Source organism: Heteronotia binoei, chromosome 5, assembly GCF_032191835.1.
Source record: "Heteronotia binoei isolate CCM8104 ecotype False Entrance Well chromosome 5, APGP_CSIRO_Hbin_v1, whole genome shotgun sequence".
Taxonomy (NCBI): Eukaryota; Metazoa; Chordata; class Lepidosauria; order Squamata; family Gekkonidae; genus Heteronotia; species Heteronotia binoei.
The window spans coordinates 163,746,115-163,765,777 of NC_083227.1; positions in this window are offsets into that span (position 1 = coordinate 163,746,115).

The window sequence follows — 19,663 nt, forward strand, 5'->3', positions numbered from 1 at the left end:
CTCCCAGACAGTCTTGGTTGCTAAAGAGGTGTGATGTACTGGACTAGCGGTCTCATTCTGTAATGAAGCTGTGGTTTACTTTGTTAAATGATTTTGGTTTGTATCATTTTTTCGAACAGGCAGTGAAAAATATTAAAGATTTTAAAAACTATTCTTTGTTGTTGTATAACTTTATAGTACCATTAACATACATAATTTTTATTAAGCAAAATATTCAAAAGAGAAGGGCTGTGCCCCAAGGAGCGTGCTATCTAAATTCTGACAGTGAGAGAAATAAAACACAAAGATGAAGAGACAGGCAAAATAAGCAGGCGATGACCATGCATGGATGAAGTGACAGATACAGAGTATCCATTTAATTAGAAGTAAGTCCTATTTTATTAAATGGGGTTTACTTCCAGGAAAGAATTCTTATATGACTGCAGCCTTAGTCATCATTTACATAAGAGATAAGGATGAACAGAAAGTAGAAAACTTTATTTTTAAAACAAAAGTCTTTATCTCTGAAAGTATTGATGTTCTGGCAACATTGATATCTATTAAAATATGCTCAATCCATTAAACTGGGTGTAGTTAATTAATTTTGCTTTCTAAATCAGCATGTCTGAATATTATGAATGATTTTATTGAAAATGGTGGCATATCACATTTGACCATTTAGAGGCCTACAATTTTTTGAAGGTGTATTACAGAGACTCCATGTGTCAGGAAACTAGCTTATTTAGAGGGGAGGCAATTTCATACACGTAAGTATATGTAAATATCAAGTGACTGAAAATTGTTCTTTTATCTGACGTAACTACAGAAGCAAGATAGTGAACTTAGGACCTTTTGGTATGCAGGGCTTGTGTCCTACTGTTGAATAACAGGCCTTTCTGTAGTCAGCAGAGATTATTGGTTTAGGATCCGTTCTCTTGAAAGGCAAGGAGCAGGCCAGTACAGGTACAGATGATGCTACCTGTGATTAGATCTTAGACTATTAGCCATAGTGTGTGTGTATTGGCCACTGTGTGATACAGAGTGTTGGATTGGATGGGCCATTGGCCTGATCCAACATGGCTTCTCTTATGTTCTTATGACTCTCCCAGCTGAGCTGTTTCAGCTGATAAGGGCTACATAAGAAAAGCCATGTTGGATCAGGCCAATGGCCCATCCAGTCCAACACTCTGTCACACAGTGGCCAAAAAACCAGGTGTCATCAGGAGGTTCACTAATAGGGCCAGGACATTAGAAGCCCTCCCACTGTGGACCCCTCCAGCACCAAGAGTACAGAGCATCACTGCCCCAGACAGAGAGTTCCATCTATACCCTGTGGCTAATAGACACTGATGGACCTCTGCTCCATATGTTTATTCAGTCCCCTCATGAAGCTGTCTATGATTTACAAGAGGCCTAAAAAACACGGACTGGAAGTTGACCTGGCCCAGGAAAGTGAACAACAGAACTCTCAAGTGATCAGAAGGTCTGGCTGAATTCAATCAAGTGCTGACTGGCTTATTCTTATTATGGGACATCCAGGGATCCCTGGAAAGATCTGATAGTAGCAACTAGCATAAAGGCAAGGGAAATCCTAGCTTGGGAGAAAATCTAAGTGATTAGACGTTCTGGAGGCGTGCACACACATGGGGGGCCCACATAAATCTTGGGCCCCGGGCCCCCAAAGCCCTAGCTACGCCACTGTTTGTAAGCTGTGGTTTCTTCAAAAATAACTCTTGTATATAAGGGTAGAAAGCCCTGTTCTTAAGTTACAGTTAATGCACTTATACTTCATGCATAGTAAACTCCTAATTTTCTTATATATGTGTGTTGAGTATTGCACATGTCACATTCAACTTATGCACAGATGAATATGTGATTTAAACATTTATCCAGGTACTGTTCCCTGCTTTCATTTCTAAAGTGAACGCATGTTGGCTCTTTCTTACAAAGAGGTGTATGCATGTACATCATTCAGTGTTCCCTCTAAGCTGAGTTAGTGGGAGCTAGCTCGCAGTTTTTTAGGCTCTGGCTCACACATTGTTGTCTTAGCTCAGGAAAAATGGCCCCAGAGCAAACTAATTTATGCAGTAGCACAGAACTTTAAAGTCAGTCGATCACAAAGAATGTTTGCTCACAAGACTCCACAGCTTAGAGGGAGTATTTGCTGTAACATGTGAATAGAGCTGTAGCTGCATCCAGGAGAGTACAACTTAATAGCACAACTTCCTTAAAGTTGCTGTCCCGGCATGAAAGTGAAGCATACGAGATTTGTGTCAGTCAATTCATGACATTAAATGTGCTGCATATTCTAACCAGAATTAGTCTCCCAGTTTTATTCTGGAAATTTGCTGAGATCCTTTCTATATCAAAACTAGCTAGCTTCGTCACACAAACTTTTGATAAAGTTGTAGTTGAACTGCAATTGGGACTAAGTGCAAGTGGATGGTATGGGCTAAGAGCTGTGCTTTTGGGAAGTGAACTAATTCTGCATACTGTCTTTTGGGTTTCTAGCAGTACATGTGCCATTATAACAATGATGGCTTCAAAGATATGTCTGTCCCTCCTTCTACATACCAAATTGTTATAGCTGCAAAAAAGCTAGGGATATTTAGGGAAGAATGTAGTTGATGTTTTAATGCTGATATTATTCACTTGGTGAATAGAATCATAGAGTTGGAAGGGACCTACAGGGCCATCTAGTCCAACCCCCATGTTATAAGTCACCTTGGCCCAAGGTTAAGTAGGAAAGGTGTGGTATAAATATTTTAAATTAACAATTTATCAAGACCTATCATGTTATTGTTGCTTATTTGGTTTGCTAGAAATGACATATATTTAGCCGATGCATCGCAATAAGGTGAGAGGTTAGTGAAAATATATTGTTATACATTAAAGACATTAGAATCCTTTATATATATAAAAACCCAGATATACTGGTCCAGACTCACCTCATCAGTCATTGGCCTATCAACTGCCACTCAAGTTCCATAGCGTTCCATTGGTTGTGTCCACTCCTCTCTCTTGCCTGCTGTTGCCTACCCATTCTCTGTGCCATTCAAAAGATAAAGTAGTGTTAGCCAAATTGCCCTCAAATGAGGTATGGGGGAATAATTTAGGTGGGCAAAGATGGCAAACTAAGTGAGGTCAATAACCTGTGTATACAGCACTCAGTCCACCGAGGAGCCCTCTAAATAACAAGGAGATTGATGTACTAACATTTGGGTTTTATTAGAAAAATTGTTCAAGCACACAAGAAACACTAATCAACAACAATCACACAGTTCTAGGAAAAAACAGGTAAGGAAATCGGATAGGGAAATATATAAGGGGAGACATACAGGGTTATACTATACCTCTTGACATTGTAGAACGATTCTGTAGTGAAGGTGATAAGGGAAGGGGGAGCGAGAGACAACCAGTGGCACTCGCAAATAATGGGCCCAATACTGATCAGGTTATTGGGGGTGGCTTGGACAGCAACTGTCAGAGACACCCCTGACTGGCCAAAAATCTGGCCGCCTTATAGTCAAATGTGTGTCCTTAGGCAGTGTCATGTGTACATGACATCAGCCTGGAGATGGCTCACAGGAGTTTGAACAAAAGGATTAATGGGTGGTGATGGTTTTACCTAGTGCAAACCATCTTTAAAACAAAGACATTTGAGTGGTCAATCTAGAGCTCAATCATTACCTATTGTGACACCCTGAAGAACACAATGGAGAAGGCTTATGTGGTAACTGAGAGATGATCATCTTCACTGATGTTTTATTGTGTAAGATGCTTGCCTTGATGGTCATCAGGAAGAATCTTTTGTTAGGTGTGAAGATGTTGCAACAGTTCTATTGTTGACCATTGGCTTCTTCATTTACATCTCCAAAGTATGCCTGGTCTCCAGAATGTAGTACGTGGTGTGGACATCTCTGCATGGTGGTTTGCAGGAGTGAATGTTGTCTTTTTGGGGACATCTCAGGAACATGGCTTCTTTCAGGGCTGCTTCTGGCACTGTCTTCTGGATGACAGGAATGCAGTTGCTGTCTGCAGGGCAGAGTAGCTGGTCTGGGAAGCACAGTCTGGATTCTCCCTTGCTGGGCAGGCACGAACAGTCATAATAACAGCACAGGCAGGAAGCTGACTGGAGCTTGGCTGGAAACACTGCTGCATAGTCCATATAGGGTAAATGTCCATATTGGGGCTGGCACAGAGGCCAAATGCTTATAGTCCATAGTGCAGTACGCATAAGTTTTAAGTTAGTAGTGTCACTGTAAATGAACGTTCATGTGGGTCTGGCATCAGAGCCAGAGAACTATAGTCCTAATGGCGGTAGAGGGCGTCCATCACCTCCTTCCACATATTAATCACCCTTTGGGTGAAGAAGTACTTCCTTTTATCCATTCTAACCTGACTGCTCAGCAATTTCATTGAATGCCCATGAGTTCTTATAGTGTAAGAAAGGGAGAAAAGTACTTCTTTCTCTACTTTCTCCATCCCATGCATAATCTTGTAAACCTCTATCATGTCACCCCACAGTCAACGTTTCCCCAAGCTAAAGAGCCCTGAACGTTTTAACCTTTCTTCATAGGGAAAGTGTTCCAAACCTTTAATCATTCTAGTTGTCCTTTTCTGGACTTTTTCCAATGCTATAATATCCTTTTTGAGGTGTGGTGACCAGAATTGTACACAATATTCCAAATGAGACGGCACCATTGATTTATACAGGGGCATTATGATACTGGCTGATTTCTTTTCAGTTCCCTTCCTAATAATTCCCAGCCTGGCGTTGGCCTATTTTATTGCATACTGTCTTGACATTTTCAGTGAGTTATCTACCATGACCCCAAGGTCTCTCTCCTGGTCAGTCTCTGCCAGTTCACACCCCATCAACTTGTATTTATAGCTAGGATTTTTGGCCCCAATGTGCATTAACCAAATTCTTTAATGGGCAGGTCATCATGGTACTGAGCAGTCACATTCAGGGAAAAAAGCTCAGTGACTGCTGAGATGGCTGGTGGGTGATGCAAGGAAGAAGGAGATCTTGAAGACCTCTCCCTGAGCAGTGGCAGCAGCAGCAAGAACAGGGAGGCTGGAACACTGGTGGGGAGGGGAGGTCAGAGGAAAGGCTTGGGAGAGCAGCAGCGAGAACTGGGAAATTTGAAGAAAGCAGCGTGGGCTCCCTCTCTCAATCTCTCATGGCGGGATCTTTAAATGGGGAGGGGGACAGATGAGGGATGCAGGGCAGCTTTGCTGTCGCAGCAAAAGTAGCTCACCTGCGGGGCTGCTGGCTTGCTCCCGCCATCCGCCTCCCCAGGGAGCACCAATTTGGCACCCACTCAGCACTGCTGGGGGCAAGCACCCACCTCTGCAAGAGTGGGAGTTAGTGAAGGGTGGGTGGGAAGACAGCAAGCATGGGGGTGAGTGAATGTCATGGGTGAGGGAGTAGTGGCATGCCAAGACTTCAGGGTGGTTGAGAGAAAGAAGTGCTTGGGGTCGGGGTAGTTGGAGGGGGTGGGGATGAGAAGTTTGTGGTGGAAAGAGTGAATGCCTTCATTTGCATGGGTGGGTGGAAAGATAGCAAGGGGGGGGGCATGCGCCCAGAGCCTCTTCTTGAGTCCTTTGTATTTTTTCCTCACAACAGGTCTTGTTCCTAGTAAGCATATAAAATCTATGGCATACAATTAAACAACCTAAACGTTACTTTAAATTTGCCTTTAAGACAGATTTAACTGATAATACAGAGAAGCCGTCTCTTTGCAGGACCTCTTAAATAGTCTCAGACTGGAAAATAGTATTTAGGAAAACAAATCAGGACTTGTAGTGATATATTCAGTGGATAAGGTGTTAATTGGCTTATGATTTGGGCATGTTTGGGAAGAGAAAACATTGAACAGTAAGCTGTGCTGGACTTCTAATTATCATAGAATAATGGCAGTCATAACAGAAATAATACTTCGTGAAATCAAAATTCAGAAATGTCTAATATTTATGGGCATGACTTTCTTGACATACTCCTATCCAGTATAGTATTTACTGTGGCTCTACTATGCCAACACCCCCAACATATCCCGAAAGCACTAGAAATTGATGGGGAAAATATTGGCTTCAAATAATTTGCATGCTGAAGACAGATCAGCTGATCTTAGAGGTGAGCTTATCCATTAATCAAGATTATTACCTGAAAACTGATTATCAGTTCTACCACAACATAGCCATTGGCTTGAATCCTGTCATAAGTTTATGCTAATAAAAGGGGAGGAGAATGTGTCAGTTCCCCCTTCCTCTGAGCCTCACTCAGGCTATTTCAGGGGGTTCGGAGATCATTTTGGACTGCAGAGAGAGAGAAGGAACAAGGAAGTCCTGTTCTAAGGAAAATCACGTTCCTCGAAGATGTGCTGTGGGATCTAAGCCTCTATTCCCTTCAATGGGACCAAAACAGACCTAAATCCTAATACTTCATCTTAATGGGATTTCCCCCAGCTCAGTATTTGGAACTAGTTGTGAATTGGCAGCCTTAGAGAAATGTTAAGGAGTGGAAAAGAGGAAGGTGGAATAGCTGGGGGAGCAAACAATGAACTGAATGTTAGGAGACGCTCCCACTGGTTTACAATATACAGTAGCAAGGAAACAACTGGATATGTGAAAATGAGTATTATCTCACCCAGTGGGCCAGACGGTATCTTTGTGTCCACTTATGCCTATCCATTGGCTATGGCCAGCTGCCTGTGTTGGCTTTTAGAAGAGGAAGTATCAACACAGCTATGTTCTTATAAAAGAGGTGGAAATATATCTATACGACGCATAATTATTTTTTCGTCTGGATAGCTTAATTATAAAGCTTCATTCTGAACTTTCCCCAGTATTATTCCTTTCATTAAACCATGTAAAACAACTACCCAAAATCAATACTATTGGTCTCCCAGTTGCAGTTTCCTTTGCAGTGATATTCATTGGTCCAGCTGGGTAGCCATGATGGTCTGAAGCAGAACAAAGCACGAGTCCAGTGGTATGTTTAAGTTTTATTCAAGGTGAGAGCTTCTGTGTACACTATACATGAACTGAGTGACTTAACTTGCGTAGTGAAATGAAAAGCCAATATCTCTGTTGTACCCTGGGGGTTCCATTGCTCTGAGTTTTTTTTTTTTAAATAAGTGTAAAGATTATAATTTAGCCATTTCCTGTTCCAGTCTTTTTCTGAAATGATGTGACAGTAAAACAGGTTGTTTAGCTTTGTAAATCTTGATTTCAGATTTGTGTCCATTCATCTTTCGGTATAGCCAGGCCACAAGGGCACTGGGTTCAGCTGCTGGGCTTGGTAGGGTTGTGCCACTGGGCTGGTCACTATCACATTGGCACAAGGTTCTGCTGCTTTGCACCAGTGCATTCAATGCACTGTTTCCGTGCTGCAGTCCTTGCAGCAAGCACCCCCTAGGTTTGTAATTCAGAGAGATTCCCAGATCTGAACTAAGGGCTTGTGTAGGTGGCGCTGGCACAGCCACAGTCGTACTTGTCCTGCTGGGCACATAGCACTGTTATGTTCCTTGCAAATAAACACCCTCACCATAGTTGACTTTCCATTACAGAGATTCTGTAGGAGAATCTGACCGCTGCCTGTTTGCAAGTTTTTCCCATCATAGGAAACAATAGGGAAGGGGGGGCAGCCACTTTGGGGTCCCATAGAAGATGAAGATAAGAAGATATTGGATTTATATCCTGCCCTCCACTCCGAAGAGTCTCAGAGCGGCTCACAATCTCCTTTCCCTTCCTCCCCCACAACAGACACCCTGTGAGGTAGACAAAGATATTGGATTTATATCCCGCCCTCCACTCCGAAGAGTCTCAGAGCGGCTCACAGTCTCCTTTCCCTTCCCCCCTCCCACAACAGATACCCTGTGAGGTAGATGAAGATATTGGATTTATATCCCACCCTCCACTCCGAAGAGTCTCAGAGCGGCTCACAATCTCCTTTACCTTCCTCCCCCTCAACAGACACCCTGTGAGGTAGATGAAGATATTGGATTTATATCCCACCCTCCACTCCGAAGAGTCTCAGAGGGGTTCACAATCTCCTTTCCCTTCCTCCCCTACAAGAGACACCCTGTGAGGTAGATGAAGATATTGGATTTATATCCCACCCTCCACTCCGAAGAGTCTCAGAGCAGCTCACAATCTCCTTTCCCTTCCTCCCCCACAACAGACACCCTGTGAGGTGGGTGGGGCTGAGAGGGCTCTCACAGCAGCTGCCCTTTCAAGGACAACCTCTGCCAGAATCATCCAATCTTTTTGGAACTTGGGGGTTCCTTGGGGAACAGGCTCCTGCAGCTTTACTTCGAATTTGGTGTCTCTCCCTCAAATCTTCTTCTCCCTAGTGTCAATTTTCCCACCATGGGAAAATTGAGACTTTCCTCCTCTGCTATAGGAAAGCATGGGGAATGAGGGCACCCTAGAACTGGACTCCCTAGTCCAATCTTTTTGAAACTTGGGGGGTTCTGTGGGGGAGAGGTTCCAGCAGCAACTCTGCAAATTTGGTGCCTCTTCCTCAAACCCCCTCCCCCCAGCCCCCATACATGATATCCTGTGTCTTGCCTTTGACTTTAATGGTCCATAGGGAATAATGGAACCAAATAGCTGCCAAATAGATTCGGCAGTATTCACTGCTGTATCTGGCAGCTGAATCAGATCAGATAATCTGATTTAGCTATATGCAGCACTGAATACAGCTGAATCAGCTGTTATTTGGGGTTGTATTCAGTTCAGCTGAACTAAATACACACCCCTAGATATCACAATGACCATAAACCAATTCTTAACATAGTGTTTATCTCTAAACACTGGATCCGTAAGTCTCCATTCTATTGGACTCAGGAACCCTACAAATCCATATTTCTCAGCTCCTAGCAGCTGGGATGTTTCTGTAGAGCCATTGTTGTAGGCATATTGATGAATGGAGTATGAGAATGGGGTGGGGGGGAGACTTGGCAACCATCATTACGGTTGGCCATCTAAAAATGAGAGAAGGTATCATTGGGGGAGTGATTATTTATTTGTATTCAAGCCATACCCTAAATAAATGCTTATAAACAGACCGTGTGAAAAGAAAGTGTAAATCAAAGGTGAGCTGAGAGTTGCTTACTGATCGCTACTTGAAAACGCAGTTAAAGGGGGAAAATATCCCCAAGAACAGGAAAATATCCCCAAGAACAGAATATCCCCAAGAAAAGGGGAGGGACGGTGGCTCAGTGGTAGAGCATCTGCTTGGGAAGCAGAAGGTCCCAGGTTCAATCCCTGGCATCTCCAAAAAAGGGTCCAGGCAAATAGGCATGAAAAACCTCAGCTTGAGACCCTGGAGAGTCGCTGCCAGTCTGAGAAGACAATACTGACTTTGATGGACTGAGGGTCTGATTCAGTAGAAGGCAGCTTCATATGTTCATATGTTCAAGCTAGGACAGGAATAGATTTGGGGAGGGACGGTGGCTCAGTGGTAGAGCATCTGCTTGGGAAGCAGAAGGTCCCAGGTTCAATCCCTGGCATCTCCAAAAAAAGGGTCCAGGCAAATAGGCATGAAAAACCTCAGCTTGAGACCCTGGAGAGCCGCTGCCAGTCTGAGAAGACAATACTGACTTTGATGGACCAAAGGACTGATTCAGTATAAGGCAGCTTCATATGTTCTATGTTCTAAAATATCCCTCCTTCTCCTCCTACATTTTTAATAACCTGTTGAAGACATAGTAGGAGCATGTGAAAATGGCAATGCTGACAATTTGTTATGCTTCTTCTTGTCTTATCACTCAGCACATTAATTATATACTTTTGAAGGGCCAGAGCAGTGCTCACATGGCATGTCTATGCACGCATCTTCACACACTGCAATTGTGAGTGTTCTGGGAGTTCTTTATTTTGACCAACAATTGTTAATCTGCTTTGCAATGGCTTTTAGCTCTAGCAATAAAGCTTGATGGATGGAGTGTTCTGGGTATCAAATTTGGTTTAAATATCGACTTTCACTTCTGTGCCTTACCTATAGCCTGGCATTTTATTTATCATATTTACAGCTGATTACACATGGCGCCATGGCAATTAAATCCTTTCAGTAGCCATCCTATTATTCTGCAGTATGTCATTTCTCACAGTGCTGACAAACACAGTGATGTCCAGGCACTACACTGTAATTTATGGGATGGGATGCTGCTTGATCACCAAGCCAAACTTCTTCCAAAAATAATTGACATTAAAAAAGGAGGGGAGCACTCAGACTCATGCCCAAGGAAACTATTGCCTGATTAATATTGCAAGCAAACTGACTCATAAACTGACAATGTGTGAAATTGCCATATAATTGGAAAGCATGAATTAGAAGCGGATTAGACAGTCACCTTCAGACTAGACTCCTGTAACTTGCTGTGCACTGGCCTGCCCTGGAAATTGACCTGGAAGCTCCAATGTGGAGGAGCGAGTTTTGATGGGAATGTCATGGACAGCACAGACAGGCCTCATTTTGGGCAGGAGGTCACAGGAGCAGAGCTCCAAAACCTCTAAATTTTATTGTGCTCTTTCTTTCTTCTGGTAAACACAATTTTTTTTGATAACATATGGTAACCATATCCATTAATACCTTCTTTTTATCTAACCCATATGCTATTTTCTAGTCCCCCCTCCCCCCATTACTTGACTCCCGCCGAAGTTATATACTTAAAATACTAACATTTAAAGGTACCCTTAAACCATAAGAACCTATATTCATATTCTACTTTTTTTCTAGTATTATAATTATCAAAAAATTGTCTAATATCCTTTTATATTCCATTCTTCGTCTACATAACATCTAAACTTTTTCCACTCCTTTTCATACACTTCCAAATCATAGTCTCTTAAGATTCTTGTTAGTTTGTCCATCTCACTCCATGTTATAACTTTTACAATCTAATCGCATTTTTCTAGTATTTTTTCTTGCTTCCATAACTGTGCATACAATGTCCTAGCCGCTGAAAGCAAGTACCAGATCAAAGTTCTATCTTCTTTTGGAAATTTTTCCATTTGTAATCCCAATAAAAAAGTCTCTGCTGCCTTCTTGAATTCATATCCCAAGATCTTTGAAATTTCTTGTTGAATCATCTGCCAATACTTTTTTGCTCTTTCACAAGTCCACCACATATGGTAAAAAGAGCCTTCATGTCTTCTACATTTCCAACATCTGTCTGGCAAGTGCTCTTTCTTTCTTAACCCCCCCCTCCCCAATACTTGTTTCTGGACTCCATTGTTCAAACCCCCTGTGAGAATTTTGCTGAACTCTAGCATTTGACAAACTTTCTAATATTTTCTCCCCACAAAAAATGGGAAAATAACCAAAACATATCAAGCAGACAGACGGAAATCATCATGCCACTGCAGCCACGTAGGAGAAAGTAATGTAAAAAGTATGATGAGAGTAAGGTTTTACTATAAGTATAATTCAAGGAGCATTTTAAGGTAGATGCTGAGCTGATATAATTTAGTACACCTTTCGGTGATGTCAGGGGTGTGTAGCGTATGCAAATAAGTTATGCAAATGAGCTGAGCTAATAAGCTCTGGCACCGCTTTTTCTACAGAATGACCCCTGGGCACATATATATCAGTTGCCCTCTCAGTCAGAATAAAGAGGTGGACATGAGCGTTGGATAAATAAAGGCCACTTTATCAACTCAAAAGGTGAAAATGGCAAGCACGTTAAACTTGCAGCACATGCAAGGCCAGGGGTTGTAAGACCCATCCCTTGTCTGGATAATGGGTGAGCCCCTTAGCCCGAGGCTGGAGCCAACAAAGCATAGCTCAGACCTGGCTGGCACCTCAACAAGGATTGCCCAGGAATTCCTCCCCTTCACAATACAGTTACATACCGGATTCGTTACAAAGTGCTGGTCATTACCTTTAAAGCCCTATATGGTCGAGGACCTGTCTACCTTAGGGACCGTCTCTCCCCATACGAACCCCAGAGAGCACTGAGGTCAGCTGGAAAAAACTTGTTGACCACCCCCGGACCGAAAGAGGTGAAGCTGCAATGCACCCGTAACCGGGCCTTCTCCTCTGTAGCCCCGAACCTATGGAACCAACTTCCAGAGGAAATGCGGGCCCTGCGGGACCTTGAACAATTCCGCAGGGCCTGCAAGACTTTCCTCTTCCGACTGGCTTTCGCTGACGAAGAAAGAAATTGCTAATGATTACCGCCATTATAAAAGCACAACTAGCATTAGCACTTTTATCAATTTAATTAAGTGATTTTAAACTTATCAGAATTTTTAATGTTTAATGTTAATGTAACCTTGTCTTTTGTATAAGGGAAATTGAATGATGTTGTTAGCCGCCCTGAGCCTGCTCCGGCGGGGAGGGCGGGATATAAATAAAATTATCTATCTATCTACAACTTAAGGAAGGCTCAACCCAAGTGATCCCTAAAGGCAGTCAGTTTTCCCTGCATACAAACCCAGGCTGTACTCATCCGACTCCTAAACCCAAAGGGCTGATTGCTTGGGCTTCACCAAAACCACATTCCCATGCCCACTAACTTCTGCCAACGCCAAGCCTCTGCTTAGGGCCTTGCGCCAACCGAGAGGTCCAAAGCCTCTTGAAGCCCTTGCTGTGATTCCTCTAGAAACAAATCCATGCTGACCTCAGACAAATGTACCTCATCACTCCAGTACAACTCGGCCAGGGCAGCCACAATCCCAGAATGTGGCAAAAAGAACCCCTTTTCACCCTCAACCACCTTCTGGATTTGCTGGTTGGCCCTGCAGCGGGTCCTCCCAATGCCCTTTTGGTCATTTACTCCATGCCAAACTAATCTTGGCACAGCAGCTGACCACGCTATCCATGTCAAAGGCCAGCAGCTCCTAATGACCTTGAAGTCATCCTGTGCTTGCAAGATCAGGGCTTTGCCTTTGATCCAGCCCAGATCATTGCCCCCCAGGTGGATGAGCAGGATGTCGAGTGGAGGACTCTTCCTTTGCTTAAACAGAAGAGGCAGCAGGCCCAGCCACTGCATACCTTGGCAACCCAGCCACTTGAGAGTAGCCCACTGGCTAAGACCCAGTTGACTACCGATAGGGGTCCACTGAGCATGATGCACCACCCAGAATATAAAGCTGTGGCCCTAGATAAGGACCCACCATCTTTCATCTTTGGCGACCGGGGCTGCAAAAAAGTGACCAATAAACCATGAAAGCAGGATGAGCCATGTTTAAACTGAACCCAACTAACAAACCCTCAAGGAAAAACCATTGGGCGCACGTAAGATTTATAAATGGAGGACCACCAATGATCTAAGAGCCAGTTTGGTGTAGTGGTTAAGTGTGCGGACTCTTATCTGGGAGAACCGGGTTTGATTCCCCACTCCTCCACTTGCACCTGCTGGAATGGTCTTGGGTCAGCCATAGCTCTGGCAGAGGTTGTCCTTGAAAGGGCAGCTGCTGTGAGAGCCCTCTCCAGCCCCACCCACCTCACAGGGTGTCTGTTGTGGGGGAGGAAGGGAAAGGAGATTGTGAGCTGCTCTGAGACTCTTCGGAGTGGAGGGCGGGATATAAATCCAATATCTTCTTCTTCTTCTTCTTCTTCTTCTTCTTCTTCTTCTTCTTCTTCTTCTTCTTCTTCTTCTTCTTCTTCTTCTTCTTCTTCTTCTTCTTCTTCTTCTTAGCTCTGAATATCTTGGGTCCGAAACCCCAATGCTGCCACTGTGGAAGCTGCCCCAATCTGAAAAGAATGCATACAAAAACACACCCTGGACAACCCTATCTTATCTAACGCACTGTATGTTACCACCCAGAATTGATGCTTAGTCAATGGGGTCCCATCCTGATGGCAGAAGGAAAAAACACCACCTGTTCCCCTCAAGCCCATATATGCTGTCAGTGCAAAGGCTGGACATAACTCCCTCTTGGAGCATGCTCCCAAAGGGATAACTATCCCAGCCCACCGCTGATCTGTTTTGGAATGCCTCAGTGTAATGTAAGCCTTGCCATCTGCCACGCGTACTTCCCGCGCAAATAGTGCACAGCCAGATGTATCAGAGCTAGTGCGACAAGCTCACTTATGCGAAGGGCTCCAAAAAAGGCCACCAATGCTGCAGCATGGAATAAACAAGCCTCGTGGCGGGGCGGGGGGGAGAACAAGCCCCCATCCAGGTGCCATAAAGACCCCAGAGCACCAAAGGAGAGATGGGTTGTCTGGTATTTGGTACATGCAAGGCTTCACGTGTCCAGCCTTTTAAAACCTTGCATGCCTGGAAATCACCGATAGAATCCATAAACCCCCCTGCCTTACTGGCATGAGCAATCCCCGATAACTGCCCTTTAATAGAACTAACAGCCAACCCTTACCTTTCATTACCACACAAAAATGCAGCAAGTGATCCACTGGAACAGGCCATGTCTACTGATACCCTACCTCCTGCCTAAAAGCCTCAAACTGTCATACTGCCCAGTCATAAGCCTTCATACTCGGGGCAATGGAGAGGCCTATAGCCCTGCAAACTTCAGCTTTCCAACCAGCCACAGCTCAAGGGGGGGCATCTGGACCGGTTGAAGATCTGCTTCTGGGGCCAACCAACGAAATCTCACCATCTGTTTATGAGAGAGAGAGCATCGGCCATTCCATTATTGACTCCTAGAATGTGCTTAGCCAGAAACAGGACGTTACGTTGGAGGCACGCAATGGTAAAAGCCCAAACTAAATACATCACTCTGGCAGATTTGGATGTAAGGGTGTTGATAACATGAACCATAGCTAAGTTGTCGCACCAAAAGGGGACAGTGTGGTTAGACAACTCCCCCCCCCCATACAAACCGCAACAAAGAGTGGGAAGAACTCCAGGAAGGTAAGGTCTCCAGTGACACCCTCTGAAGCCTGTCTTCAGGCCACTCCTCTGTGCACCAGTGCTCCTGAAAATAAACGCCAAACCCTAGAGACCCAGCAGTGTCGTACATGATTTGAAGTTCAGCTTCCAGCCTCATATCACTTCTCCAAAAAGAAACTCCATAAAAGGAATGTAAAAACTCAAGCCACACTTTCAAACCATCCCGTACAGCTGCGGTGATTCGAATCATGTGATGAGGCAACCTGGCACCCCTCATGGCATCACAAAGCCGTGGTAGAAAGGCATCCCTGGGCGCCACAACTCTGCGCGCAAAGTTGAGGTGACCAAGCAGCTGCTGAAACTCATTCAACGTAGCCTTTTTCTCCAAAAACCTAAGTACATGGCTGCATAAATCTTGCAGTTTAACCTGGGGAAGACGGGAAGTCTGAGCAATCGTATCCAGCTCAATCCCAAGGAAGGTCAATACAGTCACCGGGCCCTCTGTTTTTTCGTGTGCTAATGGAACCCCAAGCTCAGCAGTCATTTGCACAAAAACTGATAACAAACAGGCACACTGGCCAGAGCCTTCAGGGCCCACGAATAAGTTATCATCCAAATAATGAATTATATTGTGCAGGTCAGTGTGTGAGCAAAGGGCCCATTCTAAAAAAGAGCTAAATTGCTCAAAAACAGCTCATGAAATGGAGCAGCCCGTAGGCAACACCCTATCCACGTAGTATTGACCATCAAAACAAACCCCAGCAACTCAAAATCATCGGGGTGTACTGGGAGAAGGCGAAAGGCAGACTTAATGTCGTATTTTGCCATCTGGCTACCAACCCCACAACAGCGTACCACTTGGACTGCCAGATCGAATGTCGTGTATCTAACAAAACATAACTGATTGGGAATAGCATCATTAACAGGCTCACCCCTAGGGATCGAAAGGTGATGAATCAAACAATACTTCCCCATGGCCTTCTTGGGTACTATACCAAGGGGGAAATCCACGGTGGCTCAGTGGTAGAGCATCTGCTTGGGAAGCAGAAGGTCCCAGGTTCAATCCCTGGCATCTCCAACTAAAAAGGGTCCAGGCAAGTAGGCGTGAAAAACCTCAGCTGGAGACCTTGGAGAGACGCTGACAGTCTGAGTAGATAATGCTGGCTTTGATGCACCCGGGAGGGTCTGATTCAGTAGAAGGTAGCTTCATATGTTTAAGTGGCTGATTTCGCACTGACCTTTTACTGGCGCGACCACCCTCCTCACGCCGGCGGATCTGCAGGGATTTCGCACCAAAAGCGCCGGCGCAGCCAAAAGAGCCGGCAACTTCCGTCCCGAAACCAGCTCAAACGGAAACCGCCAAGAAGCAGGAAAACGTTTGAGCGGGTTTCGCGACGGAAGTAGCCGGCTCTTTTGGCTGCGCCGGCGCTTCTGGTGCGAAATCCCTGCAGATCCGCCGGCGTGAGGAGGGTGGTCGCGCCAGTAAAAGGTCAGTGCGAAAACGCCCAGTGAGTGACAATGGCTCAGTGATAGAGCATCTGCTTGGTAAGCAGAAGGTCCCAGGTTCAATCCCCGGCATCTCCAAAAAAGGGTCCAGGCAAATAGGTGTGGAAAACCTCAGCTTGAGACCCTGGAGAGCCACTGCCAGTCTGAGAAGACAATACTGACTTTGATGGACCAAAGGTCTGATTCAGTATAAGGCAGCTTCATATGTTCATATGTTCAAATTGGGTACAGGTGGGACCACAAATGAGCCGAGCATTCTACCCTCCTTTGCTTCTTTTGTTATTTTGACCTGAGCAATATGTTCCATCCCCTTGACTGAACGTACGTTATGTGCCACAAAAGGTGTCCTGTCGCCCTGTACTGGAATTTTAAAACCAAACAAAAAATCCCTGCAATAAGAATTGGTCATCAGCAACTTTAGAATACTCCTGTCATAGTTCCTCAAGTACTTTCACCCTTATTGGGCTGGGCCCCTTTTCCAGAAGCTTGATTGGCACCCCCGTTGTTAGACTTCTCGAGACCCTTCCACTGCTTAACACTAAAACATGCTGAGAATGCTTGCGATCCCCAACATAAAGGGCATTTGTGCCTGTACTGGCATGACTTCCTACTGCATGCACCTTGAGACCCGGATTCCCAGCAGAGCTGGTGGGGTTGAACTACCCGCCCTGCATAACTGCAGGAAGTTACAGCAGAGGCAGCAGACGATGTGTGGACAAAATGCCCACTATGCGATCTGTCACCCCAAATGAGGGCGAGCCGGTGACATCACCTGAAGACATAGCTGTGGGCATATCTGGTCCCAAGGCAGAGAAGGGTTTATGGCTGCACGCTTGCAGAGCTCTTTATACTGCAGCCATGCTGGGGCATTAAAGCCTGTGCACACTTTGTAAATACTATCAAGGTACTACCATAATGAAGCCCTTTGCAATGGACGCGCTTTGGTTATAACCCTGGCACAAATGATGAAACAAGGCACCCAGCTGGCCCATGTCCTATCCACCTGCATTTCCTTAAGTTTTTCTTTGTCCTTGTATTCCATCTCCTCCTTATCTTTCTTCTCAGCCTCATGATAAAGGAGGGTAAAGATGTCAATGTATTCACCCTTTACCATCTTTTCACCTGTGGCAGGTAAAATGCCAAAGCCCCAAAGGGTGAAGCCGCCATAGACGCCGATGAATAAGGCGTGCTCCAAGGTGAGTAGTCCCAACCTGCTGTCAACTATCTCTGACTAGGTTGCCACCCCATGGGTAAGATGCCATTTGCCCGCTTGAAGAGGAGGAGGCCTGGCTTAGCGTATGAGGACCTGAGGTAGCCGATGGGCCCCAGGAGCCCCAAGGCCATGCCCACCCTGCATGTGGTGAAAAGTGCCACTTGCCATCAGCCCTGGAAGTACCAGCTAAGGAAGATGTGGCTGGCCCAGGTACCTGTTGCTGATATGGCATTGTCCCCAAAGAAGCTGGACTGATACCAACGGTTGTAGCTGGGCTGGTACCCAACCCTGCAGAGGTCGAAGGCCTCTGTTCCAAAAAAAGACAAATGAATGAGAACCTCAGCCTAAAATTGTTTCTTGTCCTTACTGACAGCTGAGGAATAGGTGCCTCAATGCCAGAGGCTTGCTCCAAAGCCCTCAGTCTATCTAGAATGGTTAAATCCACCATGTCTCCCCCCTTCATCCACAGATGACGACGAAGCTGGGGTCAGCCTCTCTAGGAGGAGCTTTTTGATTGTGTTGTCTTGGGGGGGGGGGGGGGGCTTAGGTGCAGGCCTCTTTCCCTTATCATGCCCCTGCCTTTTCTAGGAGCCATAGTGTTCCAAATGACAAACAAAATGGCTGCTCAACTGACTCCCACAAAATGGCCACCACCAAATTACCCAATGAGACCCCAAAATGTCAACCCTACCTGCTCCGCAAACACCCGATGCGGCTGGGTTGCAAAGGGCACGCCTCTCCCTTCATCTGAGAGGGCAAAGGCAATTCCCCAGTCAAATGGTGTTGCCGTCGGCTGGTTTATCAGCTCAAAAATAGTATTTTTTGAATTAAGATATCAGAGAACTGAAAAATATTGGTATTCCCAGTTTCCTGGATTTCAAATACTGATTTAGTATTAAGATTCAGGTTTTTTCAGGATTCTGTCCCCCCCCCCCCTCCCTATTCTGTATGAAGATTTTGGATGGGTGGGTATGGGAGTGTTTTTAAAAAACTACTGGCACCAAAATTTCTGTGGAACGGCTGGTGCTTGTCCTTTAAGTAACATTGAAATTTCAAGTTAATTTGTCCAAGAGGTCCAATTCTATGGGCCACAGAGCAAGGTGCTGCCATCCATACACCATTGATACCTAAAGGGAAAAAAAAAGTTTTCAAAGAAAAGGGGGAAAAGTAAAATCCGAGAATGTACAACCCAAGAACCATGCCAAATTGAACAGGAATACAGTTGCAAGCCTACCAAATATAATATCAGAGAATCCAGCCAATGTACAACCAAAGAATCTTTAGCAATGTCAAACCTGAGAATCTGCTTCAATTTAAAGCCTAAGAACTGGCCAAGCCAAACCAAATCGGAGCCCTGTTGTCACCCTAGCTGATGTAAAATGTACAACCTAAGAATCTACAGCAATGTCAAACCTGAAAATCCACCACAAAAAACAACCTGACACATAGCAACCCACATAAAGAACACAACTTTGCAGTCAACAAAAAGCAATTTAGAAAGGCATAATCTAAGACAAATCAACCTAACCATCATCAGTGACTCCTCAGCAAGGGCAGTGGAATTATGTGCAGCATAATCTAAGACGGTGCCAAGCCTGGGAAGACACAGACACTCCAAAAAGAAAAGAAGGTTCTGAAAATCTCCAAACACTAGCTCCTGATACTCCCAGTTAATCACAAACATTTCCAGGATTTTTCAGGACCCATTTAAAGTTATTCTGGAAAATCGCAAATAACAGTTTGGATACCCAAATATATCTGAAAAATACCAATAAAGTATTTTGGAGATGTTTATTTAATGTGGATATATCAGATTGCACATCCCTACACACTGACAAGGAACAGAAAATTATTAATATAATAATAAAATACATATTCTGCTAGTACCATATGGTATATACTGTATACCGAGAGACTCTTAGCTAGCATTCCACTAATAACTATATGTGCCCTATAACTTACAATCACCAGAGACAATGATTGAACACTGTTAATTTAGTATATTAAGTCTAGAAGCCTTATTTCCTTTGAACATTCTATCAAACTGCTTACCAGGAGGTTGTGTGTGGGGACTACTGTATTTAAAAACCCTCTGAGTCATAATTCCAATAATCAACTGCAGAGCCTGCACACAAAGATTGACAGCTGGAAA